Raw genomic sequence first — 12,973 nt, forward strand, 5'->3', positions numbered from 1 at the left:
CAGACTAGCCACTTGAGGGGATTGCCTCTGCACCCTGGAGCGAAAATCGTGCATGCCATTATAGTGTCCATGGAGATAGGTCTGCTGAGTCAGAGATTTCCTGACCCAAGCTTCCTGCCTCCATGACAAAAATCCAGTTCAGGGTCAATGTTTCAGTCCTTCTTATGGTGAGGCAACTCGGAGAAAGAGTGCAAAAAGACACAGGACTGGCCAGTCAGCTTTTGAATAGGAGCCTTCAAGGTGTAGACCTAGAGCTGGAAGCTAAGATATAGGAGGTCAGTTTATGCAGTCAGTAGTTGCCTAGAAATAGCAGTAATGACATTTAAAATGAAAGCCTGGGTTTTGGAAGTAGGGAGTTCATTTTTTTTAAAGATGGGTAGTGAGGTTGAGTACCCAGCAGGCTACTCCTTGCTCTATCTTCAGTGAAGCAGCATTTCCTCAATAGGACTCTCCTTCCTTAGTGAAGACTCATTCCTCCAGGGGCATATTCATTTTTCAGCAGGGCTCTCCTATTTTAGCTGAAGACTCCTTCCTCAGCGTGTTTCTTTTTCCACAGTGTATAACTTTGTCCTCAGCATGATTCTCCTAACTGACAGGAGCCATCTTTCTACACTGGAGAGCTCCTTCATCAATCGCTCCTTCCTTAGCAGTATGAAATTTCCTATTTCTCGCAACAGTTGCTGCTTAAAAGCCACAGAGTCATTAAAGTTTTTCTGTTTGGACCTGCCAATTTAATATTAACTCTTTGCCCCATTTGTTTACCCAATTGAAGAATTCCTAGCAAGGTTGCTGGCCAGGTAACTGACCGATAAATGTTTTATTATAATTTACTCATTCTATGGAATGATTTATTATTAAAACACATGAAACTGTGTCTTTTGTTGTTAGAAAATGAGGGCTCAGATTAATCCGAAGAGAGTAACATTTTTCTCAAATGGCCGCTATCTGTCCTAAAATTTCCTACAATCTGCCAGGGTAAAAATAACAAGAAGAAAGGCTTGCATTTATACAGCACCTTTTATGAGTGCAGGAAGTTTCAAAGCGATTTCCAGCCAATTAAATACTGCTGCACTATCATCACCATTGTAATGGAAGAAATACAGCTGGCAATTTGTCCACAGCAAGATGCCACAAAGTGCTAATGATCAGATAACTTGTTTCTTTTTGATGGTGATTGAGGGATAAAAACAAAAAACTGCGGATGCTGGAAATCCAAAACAAAACCAGAATTACCTGGAAAAACTCAGCAGGTCTGGCAGCATCGGCGGAGAAGAAAAGAGTTGACATTTCGAGTCCTCATGACCCTTCAACAGAACTAGGTGAATCCAAGGAGAGGGGTGAAATATAAGTTGGTTTAAGGTGGGGGGCGGGGGGGGGGGTTGGGGAGAGAGAAGTGGAGGGGGGGTGTGGTTGTAGGGACAAGCAAGCAGTGATAGGAGCAGATAAAAGATGTCACAGACAAAAGAACAAAAGAACACAGAGGTGTTGAAGTTGGTGATATTATCTATACATTCGTTTAGATAATATCACCAACTTCAACACCTCTGCGTTCTTTTGTTCTTTTGTCTGTGACATCTTTTGATTATCTGCTCCTATCACTGCTTGCTTGTCCCCACAACCACAGCCCCCCTCCACTTCTCTCTCCCCAACACCCCCCCCTGCCCCCCACCCTACCCCCCCACCTTCAACCAGCTTATATTTCACCCCTCTCCTTGGATTCACCTAGTTCTGTTGAAGGGTCATGAGGACTCGAAATGTCAACTCTTTTCTTCTCCACTGATGCTGCCAGACCTGCTGAGATTTTCCAGGTAATTCTGTTTTTGTTTTTCATTGAGGGATAAATATTGGCCAAGATATGGGGAAAATTTCTCCTGCTCTTCTTCAAAAAAATGGGATCTTTTGTGTCTTCTTGAAAGAGCAGATAGGGCTTGGTTTAATTATTTTTTCAAAAGATATCACCCCTGACAGTGCAGGACTCTTCAGTACTGCCCTGGAGTGTCAGCCCAGATTTTGCATTCAAATCTCTGCAGTAGGAGCTCAATGTCACTGTCAACTCCTTCTCTGAAGCATATGAGAAAACACTCTGAAAACTAAGGATGCCCTCAAAGCATCCCTGAAGAGGTCAAAGATACCCGCAGGCTCTTGGGAGACCTTGGCTTGTGACCAGCCAAAATAGAGAAGGCTCATTTGGGAAGATACCGAAAAATGGAGAGACTTTTACTTACAGGAACACACAGAGGCTAAGTCAAGGTGTTGGAGATAGCGCACAAAAACTCCCAATATCTTATCTACCCAACCCTTTCAACACCACCCGTCCCACATGTGGCAGAGTCTGCACATTGTGCATTGGACTTATCAGCCACCTGGGATGGTCTTCACTTGAACCGTGCTGGGACCAGTGCCCTGGTGAGTCAAATAGGGTTGTAGAGATGGCTTTAAACTAAATAGTGGGAGTGAGGGATCGACTAGGGAAGACGTGATGAATTAAATGGAGAGGACAAAGCAGGACAGCATATTAATCAGACCATGGTAGGAAGGACAGAGCATACAATTTTAAGAGTGCACCAGCAGATAAGGGTAGAAGTTGTGAAAATACTAAAAAGGCAGAAATAAAGGCCAGGATTTTCCCCTCGGCAATTTGGGGGTGGGGCCCACTCGCCGAGGGGAAAATGACATGGGGTGATGTTGGGAGGAATCCCCGACGTCATCCCAGGCCATTTAAATCTTAAGGAAGGCTGGCGGGCAGGCCAGGAGCCCCAGCGGCCTGTAGATTGTTAATGAAACTTCATCCACTAGCAGGATGAGGTTTCATTACTGTTTTGTAAAAACTTAATACATTTTATGAGTTTGTTATGAACATGTCCCATCTCGTGTGACATTGTCACATGAGGGGGACATGTTAATAATTTTAAAATATATCTATTTTTTGACTTTTCTTACCTTTCACTAAACTCCCTGAGACAGCACTTTGCCTCGGGGAGCAGTGTGCTCTTCGTGCGCATGCACATAAGAGTGCACTTTGACAGATGGGGAATCCCTCCTCCCCCCGCACAGGAAGCACATAGCGCTTCCTGTCTGGCAGGCCACTGGGCAGGCCTTAATTGGCCCACTCACTCACTCAAAATGGTGACGGGCCCTGTTTCGTCGGCGGGGTTCGGCTGCCTGCCCACTGCCGAGCTGGTGGGGCCCCATGCCATCCAAGGGCTAAATTCTGCCCAAAGGCTCTGTTTCTGAATGCATATAGCATTTGGTGGATGAATTAATAGCTCAAATAGAAATAAATACATATGATCTGATAGCCATTACAGAGACATGGCTGCAAGATAACAAAGGCTGGGACCTGAATTTTCAAGGATACATGACATTTTGGAAGGACAAAGAGGAAATGATGGTGGGGTAGCTCTGCCAATTTGGATGACATTAGTACAATAGGGAGAGATAGCCTTAGCTCTAAAGATCAAGATATAAAATTAGTTTTGGTAGAGTTAATAAATAGCAAAGGTAAGAAGTCATTTGTGGGAGTAGCTAATATATCCCCTAACAGTCACCAGGAAGGGGTATAGAAGAAATAATGGGGGCTTGTGAGAAATGTACAATGACAATCATGGGTGATTTTAATCTACACCTAGACTGAAGCAATCAGATTGGTAAAGGTAGTCTGGAAGATAAATTCATAGAATGTTTTCAGAACAGTTTCTTAGAACAGCACATTCTAGGGCCAACCAGAGAACAGTCTATTCTTCACCTGGTAATGTGCAATGAGACAAGATTAATTAATGACCTCCTAGTAAAGGAGCCCCTGGGTAGTAGTGATCATAATATGATTGAATTTCACACTCAGTTTGAAGGAGAGAAGAATGGGTCTAAGACTAGTGTTTTTAACTAAAATAGAGGCAATTATAAGGGTATGGAGACAGACCTAGCTAGCTTAAGAGAGAGGTCAGTAGAGATACAGTAGACAACATTTAAGAAGATATTTCATAACAATCATCAAATATAAATTCCATGAGAATGCAAGGAGGCACTATCTGTGGCTAACTAAGGAAGTTGAAGGTATTATCAAATTGAAAGAAAACGTGTACACTTCCACAAAGATTAGTGGCAGGTCAGAAGATTGGACAGAATATAAAAATGAGGAAAAAATGACTAAAAGAAAAGGAGGCAGATATTAGAGTATGAGAGAAAGCTAGCTAGAAATATAAAAATGGATAATGAGATTTTCCACAAGTAGTTTAAAAAAAGTGAACATCGGTCCCCCAGAGAGTGAGTCTGGGGAATTAATAATGGGAAATAAGGAAATGGTGGATGAATTGAACAGATATTTTGTGTCTGTCTTCACAGTAGAAGACGCAAATAACATCCCAGAAATAATTGTTAATCTAGAGGTGAAAGGGAAAAATTTAAAAGAATAACAATCACCAGGGAAAGCGTACTGAGAAAATTATTAGTCCCCAGGATAAGTCCTGATGGACTTCATGCTAGGGTCTTAAAAGAAGTGGCTACTGAGATAGTAGATGCATTGTTTTTAACTTTCCAAAATTTCCTAGATTCTGGAAAGGTCCCATCAGATTGGAAAATAGTGAACATAATTCCTCTATTCAAGAAAGGAGGGAGACAGAAAGCAGGAAACTACAGCCCAGTTAACGTAACTTCTGTCTTAGGGAAAATTCTCAAATCTATCATTAAGGAGCTAAAAGCAGTGTACTTAGGAAATCGTAAATGCAATCAGGCAGAGTCAACATGGTTTTCTGAAAGGGAAATTGTGATTGACAAATTTATTAGAGTTCTTTCAGGATGAAACAAGTAACATGGGAAAAGGGGAACCAGTAGGTGTGGTGTAGTTGGATTTCCAAAAGGTGTTTGATAAGGTGCCACATCAAAGGTTACTACACAAGTAAGAGCTCATGGGCCGGATCTTCTGCTTGGCGAGTGGGGGTGAGACCCTCTCGCCGAGGCATAAAATAACCTGCGGTGACGTCGGGCGAGCGTCCTGACATCACCACACTTCATTCAGATTTTCAGTTCAGTGGGTGCGTACCCATGCGAACTGTCAAAGGCCTATTAAGGCCAGTTAACTATCAATTAAAACAATAAACTGAGCTGCCCGTCCAACCTTAAGGTTGGCGGGCAGGTTAAGAGCCCAGGCATCCTTTGCATTTTTCCTGGAACCTCATCCATGGGCGGGATGAGGTTGCATGAAGGTTTTTAAAGTTTTGAAAAAATTTTCCGTCAAATTTTTAGACATGTCCCAGCTCATGTGACAGTTTCACATGAGGGGACATGCCCTAAAAAATTTTTCTTTCCTTTATTAAAATTTTTTAAACTTAAGCTAATCTCCCTGAGGCAGCACTGTGCCTTGGAGATTTCTGCACTCTTTCATGTGCATGAGTGCAGACCCCGACTCAGGCAAACCACCCCGCCCCCAGCCTGCACAGGGAACGCTCAGTGCTTCCGGGCACACGTCATGCTGGACAGGCCTTAATTGGCCCGTCCATGTAAAATGGCGGCACCCAGTCGATCACAGGTGGCGATCGGCTGCGCACCCGCTCCCGCACAGCCCCCCTGACGGGGAGAGAATTCTCCCCCATGTGTAGGGGTAATATATTAGCACGGATAGAGGATTGATTAGCTAATAGGAAATAGAATGTGGACGTAAATGGGTCATTTTCAGGTCAGCAAGATGTAAGCAGTGGAGTACCACAAAGATCAGTGCTGAGGCTGAAGGAACCAAATGTATGTTTGTTAACTTTGCTGATGGCACAAAGATAGGTAGAAAAGTAAGTTATGAAGATGGTATAAAGAGTCTACAAATGGACATAGATAGGTTAAGTGAATGGGCAAAAATTTGGCAGATGGAGTATAATGTCAGATAATGTGAACGTGTCCACTTTGACAGGAAGAATAGAAAAGTAACAACTTATTTAAATGGAGAAAGATTGAGAATTCTGCAGTACAGAGGGATCTGGGTGTCCTGGTACATAAATCACAAAAAGCTTGTATGTAGGTACAGCAAGTGATTAGGAAGGCAAATGGAATACTGTCATTTATTGCAAGGGGGATGAAATCTAAAATCACCATGTACAGTTTTGGTCCCCTTATTTAAAAAAATATATAATTGCATTGGAGGCAGTGCATAGAAAGGCCGCTCAGCTGATCCTGGGATGAAGAGGTTGTTTTATGAGGAAAGGGCAGGCAGGCTGGGCCTGTATCCATTGGAGTTTAGAAGAATGAGAGGTAAACCTGCTGAAACATACAAGATCCTGAGGGGACCTGACAAGGTGGATGCTGAAAGGATGTTTTCCCTTATGGGAGAGATGAGAACTAGAGAGCACAGTTTAAACATTGGGGGTCTTCCATTTAAGATGGAGATCAGGAGAATATTTTTCTCTCAGAGGGTCATTAGTATGCGGAATTAATATTCGGAGAGCAGTGGAGGCAGTGTCATTGAATATTTTTAAGGTTGAGTCCTTTAGAATCTTGACTAACAAGGAACTCAAAGGGTATAGGGGGTAGACAGGAAAGTAGGAGTCACAATCCGATCAGCCATGATCTTATCAAATGTCAGAGTAAGTTTGAGGGGCTGAGTGGCCTACTCCTGCTCTACATTTGTATGACCCTGTGTTCATATGAATCCACCGAACCAGAGTGGAAGCAAGTCATCCTTAAACTCAAGGGACTGGCTAAGTCGGTCCTTCCCAAACTTTTCCCATTGTGACCCCATTTTAATGCTTCAGACTTAGTGAGACCCCATAATGAAAATTGGACGGAAGAGTTATTAAGTGGGAGTGGCATGGGGAATGGGGGGGCCAAGGGAGCACGGTGGGGGGCTGGTGGTTGGGGTGGTGGGAGGGCGGGGTTGAAGCAGTAGAATTACACACACAAAAAAAATGAGCTCCTACCATTTTATTTTTGTTTGTGGTACCAATCGGGCTTTAGAGCACAAAGCATTTAGCCAAGCCCGCTGGCAAAAAACACTCTGTACGTTTAAAGGGGCCTTGCAGTCGATCCCAGATGCAAAGCAATTGTAGAAAAGAGGAAGAAAGCCAGTTTTCTGGGTTCTCCTGAGCTGGACCCAGATTTTTACAAGCAGTTGCACAAAGCCTGTGATTGACATCAAAAATTCACAAGAAGCTACAACTGCCTGCATTTGTTTTTTCATACCATCCACCAAGGGAAAAGTAGAGCAATAGCCTTAAAGGGACAGAGTAGATTAGTAGCTAAACATTGCAACAGTGCTGTAGATGCAGACTTCCTGTGAACATGCCACTACTAGCCTTCTTTAATAACTTAAGACATACTTTTTCTGTGCAGCTTTTATTTTCAATGATTTTGCGTATTCTGTTTTAATACGAAAATAAAGCTCATGGAAGTATTTTATTCTGTAATAATGTACACAATAAGCATTCACATCTCAGTCTTCACTCCACAGCCACCAATGTGGAGTGAAGACCCCAACTGTTCATCTCAAGGCCCCACTTGAGGTTGCAGCCTACAGTTTAGGAACCCCCTAACCTGAGAAGAAGGATGAGTGGGACTTGAAACCACAGCCCTCTCCCTCTGAGGCTACCCTCTCAGCCACAGCTGACACCTTAAGGTTTGTTGACACATGGCACAAAGCTAGACAGAGAAGATGATTAAAATAACCATGCCATCCATTCAGTACATACTGGGGAGAATTTTCTCCGTTGGTGGGGTGGGTTGGGCAGGAGCGGGTGCAGGTGGGCGCACAGCTGATCGCCGCCCGTGATCGGCTGGGCGCCACCATTTTATGTGGGTGGGCCAATTAAGGCTCCCCCCCCCCACAGTGTGACACGGGCCTGGAAGCGCTGAGCGCTCCCTGTGTGGGCGGGAGGGTTGCGTGAGTCGGGGCCTGCGGTCTTTCCTGCGTGCACGTGAAATAGTGCAGAAATATCCCTGAGGCACAGAGCTTCCTCAGGGAGATTAGCTTGAGTTTTAAAAGTTTTAATAAAAACAAAAAAAAATTTAAGACACGTTCCCTCGTGATACATGGGACATATCAATGATTTTTATTAAAACATTTTATTAAACATTAAAAATCTTCATGAAACCTCACCCCGCCCATGAATGAGGTTTCATGATAAATGCGAAGGCCGCCTGGGCTCTTTGCCTGCCCGCCAACCTTAAGCTTCAATGGGCAGCTCAGTTAATTATTTTAATTGGTATTCAAATAGCCTTAATAGGCCTTTGACAGTTTGATGGGCGCGCAGCCGACTCCGGTGTGCGCCCACCGAACTGAATATCTGAATGACGCGGGGTGATATTGGGATGCACGCTTGATGTCACCGTGGATCATTTTACGCATCAGCAAGTGGGGCCCGGCCCTGCTCACCGACCAAAAGATTCTGCCCACTGATTTTCGATAGAGTTCAATTCCTTCAGTAGGTCCTGTCTTTGTTTCCTTTCTTAACATAAAGTGACTTATGCAAGGCACTGTCACTTTAAATGCAGTTGACCATGCAAAGGCTGGATGTGTTTTTGCACATCTCCCTGCAGACTCATAATAACATGACAATGTATTTCACACTTGATAATACGCCACCTTCGGAGCCTGCACTTTGTTTCACACCTCAAGTGAGAACTGGTACAGAGGAACCACAGTCCCCGTCTCTGAGTAGCTGGAATTCAATGCCCTCATGTATAGCTCTTATGAATATGAATAGCTCTTCCGACGTGTCAGGCAAATGAGATTAATGCACTGGGTGCCATGTGGAATCTCCAGCTGGAGGATGCACAGAATGCACTTTGTGAATCACAACAGGTTTTCAGTTCTGAACTCATTGTGGGGTGGTTAATATCACATTATTTTTGGACTTCTTGAGCTGGCTATATCTAAAACTGAACCATGTCAAATGACAATGGAAGTAATCACTGGTGAAGCATCTGTTTAATTGTGATTTCTTCCTCTCCTGTTACCAAAAGATGTATGGAGTGAGACGTTGGCACAATTATTTGGCATGTGGTAGTTGAAGTTAAACTTAATGCCTACCCAGCCTGTCTTGATGAGGAGCCTGCATCTTGCTTTTTGTCATTTATTTCCCTGTCCTCCTTAATGCTTTAAATTTTTATTGACAATATTGACTTCATTAAAGACAAATTTACAAGCCACACTTTTGAAGGAATTAATTTGACAGGCTGCACTCGCCTGGTTCTTCCCAAGTGAATTCCAGTTAAACCATAATTAATTTTTAGCTGAACGAAATGAAGTGGGTTCGCAAGCTGTGTGCTTTGATCCATGGACACTACATACAAACATATGAACATATGAATTAGGAGCAGGAGTAGGCCACTTGGCACCTCGAGCCTGCTCTGCCATTTAATAAGATCATGACTGATCTGATTGTAACCTCAACTCCAGTTGAGGCATGTTGTCCAGGTCTCTGTAGAGGAGTGCAAATTGTTGAAGGTTCATTGGTCGCTGGGATGAGAGGGTTGTCCTGAGATGAATGGATGAGTAAATTGAGCCTATATTCTGTAGAGTTTTGAAGAATGAGAGGTGATCTTATTGAAACATTCAAGATTACAAAGGGGGTTGAAAGAGTAGATACTGAAATTTTGCTTGTGAGTGTAGAAAATGGGGCACAGTCTCAGGATAAGGTACTGATCCTTAAGGACTGAGATGAGAAGAAATTATTTTACTCAAAGGGTTGTGAATCTTTGAAATTCTCTACCCCATAGGGTTGTGGATGCACTGTTGAACATATTTAAAACTGTGGCAGACAGATTTTTGGTCTCTGAGAATCATGAACTATGAGGAGTGGGTGGGAAAGTGGAGTTGAAGCCCAGGATCAGTCATGATCATAGTGAATGGCAGGCTCAATGGGCCATATGGTCTTCTCCTCCTCCTATTTCTTGTGTTCTAAGCTTTTTCTGTTCTCTAATGAGGAACTTTGTTTTGGATCTCAGGTAAGCAAAGCTGAATAGCTTTCCATCAGTTCTAGTATGTAAATAGATACCACCTGTTGATGGCCTGAAGGCAAATGACAGCAGCAAAGAGAAGACTATGCCAAAGAGTGTCGATGCCAGAACACAACCTTGTTTGACCCCACTGCAGATCTGAAAGGGTTCCAATGTTGTCCCGTCATAGCTGACCTTACCCATCATGCTATCATGGAATGAGGAGATCATATTGAGCAGCTTCAATGGCAGCCAATTTTCTCCAGCAGCTTAAATAGACCCCCTCTGTTCACATGGTCGAATGCCTTGGTGAGATCGTAGACAATATATGGTGGTCTCCTTTGTTCATGATATTTCTCTTGCAGCTGCTGGACTGAGAAGATCATGTCAGTTGTGGATCTTCCAGTTCTTGAAACCACACTGGGATTGGGATAGATGCATTCAGCCAGAATCTGCAGTCTGACAAAGGCAAATACTTTTTCCATAATGCTCAGAAGGAAGATGCCTCAATAATTGTTGCAATCATTGCAACTTTGTTCTTGTACAGGGTCACAATGTTTTCATTCCACATATCCCGGGGCACTGCCCCCAACCCTCCAGCAGAGACAGAGGAGTTTGCGCAGGTGCTTCCTTGGTGACAGTATTCTCCCTAAGAGTACAAGTCAAGGTACTGTTCCACCCATCTCTCCAATTATTTTATTGCAGTCAGCGATGATCTTCACTACCTTTGTTTTCAATGGAGCCATTTTCTTTGTTGATGGACTTGTTGCCTTTGTGATCCCTTCATACATGCCCCTAGCATTCTATGTGTTGAAGAGTATCTGGATATTCTGGAAAAGTTTTAACCAGTAGTTATTGGCATACTGCCTAGCAGTCTGTTGGACTTTATGTCAGGCAGCTCTTAGTGTATTCAGACTCTTCTCACTTGTATCTTTCTTGTAATTAATGAGCGTATACTGCTTAGCTTCAATGACAGGTTTGATTACAGTGCTGTTAGCCTCAAACCAGCCAGTATTTTCCCATCCTTGCTTTCATTTGTTGAGAGTGTGGTGTTGTTGATGGCATCTTGAAGTATGCTTCTTTTCACTTCTGCACTCTGTGTGGGAATGCCAGAGAGTGCCTGTTCAGCTGAGTCGATGTACAGTTGGTTTTTTATCTTGAGTAGGCAGTCCGGCTGACATGCAAGGATGGCATTTCCCCTTTGAATAAAAAAACGCCAAGGGTTGCGTCCTAACCCTAGTGTACACCAAGGAGTGATCTGTATCACAGTCAACACTGTGGTAGCTGCGTGTGTTGAGAATGTTGTTCAGAGAGTCATGACTGGTGATGATCAGATCCATCTGGTGCCAATGCACTAATCTTGAAGATTCCCAGGATGCCTTGTGGCATGGCTTGTTCTGAAAGGTATTAGTTACACAAAGCTCATGGTAGCAACAAAGCTTAAGCACTCTCTGTCCATTCTTTATCTTTCCCAGGCTATGATGTCCGAGGCAGGAGGGCCATGCCTCATGGTCCACATAAACTCTTGTGTTGAAATCCCTCAGTAGGTAAAGATGTTCTAACTTACGGATTCTGCTGATAGCAGTGTCAAGCTCCTCATAGAAATGGCCTTTCACCTCTGTAGTGGAGCACACTGTTGGATCATGGATATTCATGAGGTTAATGGCTCCATTAGTGGCGGATGGAGAGAATATGCTCTGAATCATTTGTGGAGGGTTCTGTCATCGAGAGCAGTGAGTTCCTTACAGCGAAGCCAACACTTACATGTCCCCTCTGAACTCTTCCCCCGCCATATAAAAGTGTAATGTTTTTCTTTCAGTGATCTGCTCTCTACAAGCCTGGTCCCTTGGAGGGAAGTTATATCCATGTTCAGCCTGTCAAGTTCCATGTTGATAACAGCTGTCTTGTGCACATTATCGACAAGCTGCAAGACATCAGTCAGTCCTGTGCACATGGGCCTGATGTTCCAGTTTGCCAATCAAAGAGTTGTTGTTTTGTTTCTTTTTATTTGTTTTTTTTTGTTTTCCTGGTGCGATGGATTCCATCCACCTGTTGAGCAGAGACTCGAAGCTTCAAGCACTCATTGAAACAGATGGACCGCGGTAGGTCAGCACCTTACTTGTCGGGGGCTGCCTGACTTGAGTAGTGGTGACTGACCACTGTCCTCAATGATCCCTCCCACTGTTGGAGATAGCCAATAGCAACATTCTCTTCATCAATTGAGTTGGACTTATCATTCATGACTGCTATCTCCTGTGTCATATTAAAGCTCTGCAGAAAAACTGGAGTGTCCTCTCCAATGTGCAACCCTGGCCAAAGTCTATGGAGACTCTGGGCTGCCCAAACAGTAGGGCCCCCTCTCACTCTTTCTGATTGAGACCAAAGGGATGCAAAGCATTATGTTTGGCACCGGCTTGGTTTTAGGTATTGCCAGAAAGATGATATATTTAGACAACCATCTTTGGGCTCCACTCCAAATTTTTTTGACAGGGTTTAGTCCCTTAACCTTCAACTGTCCCAAGGTACCCACAAAGCAGTGGAGCTATTCACCCTTAGCTGGGAGTTTTGTTCGAGAGTGCCATGGCATGTCTGCATCCCTGTGGCCTGCACACTGTCTGTTTGAGGCCCAACCCCCTCTGAGTTTCTCTGAAGCTAAAGCCAGGGGCTGCGTGGGACCCAGTTTCCATGTGTCACCATGAGGAGGCACAGCTGAGGACTTGCCCATGGAAAGGCTCAGTAATGACAGGGAAACACTTACCCATTTGGTAATCTTTGTTGCACTGCTGCTAGCCAGTGGTGTGAGCTGAAAATGAGAAGCAAAGTAACACATAAAAATGGAAATAATGCTAACCCACACACTAGATGCAGCACTTCAATCTTTTGGACACACCACAGAGAGGCAGTGTTCGATTTTTAACTGTATATAACTGTTTGTTTTATAGCCCAACTCCATTTTCCTTTTCATTAAAGTCAACTTTAAGGACATATAGGTTTTTCACTGTCTTCCCTGTTACAATCTTCAGCCTTTTACTGCCTCAGCCATCTAATCATGTCCTGA

The sequence above is a fragment of the Carcharodon carcharias genome, chromosome 5, assembly GCF_017639515.1.
Source record: "Carcharodon carcharias isolate sCarCar2 chromosome 5, sCarCar2.pri, whole genome shotgun sequence".
Classification (NCBI taxonomy): Eukaryota; Metazoa; Chordata; class Chondrichthyes; order Lamniformes; family Lamnidae; genus Carcharodon; species Carcharodon carcharias.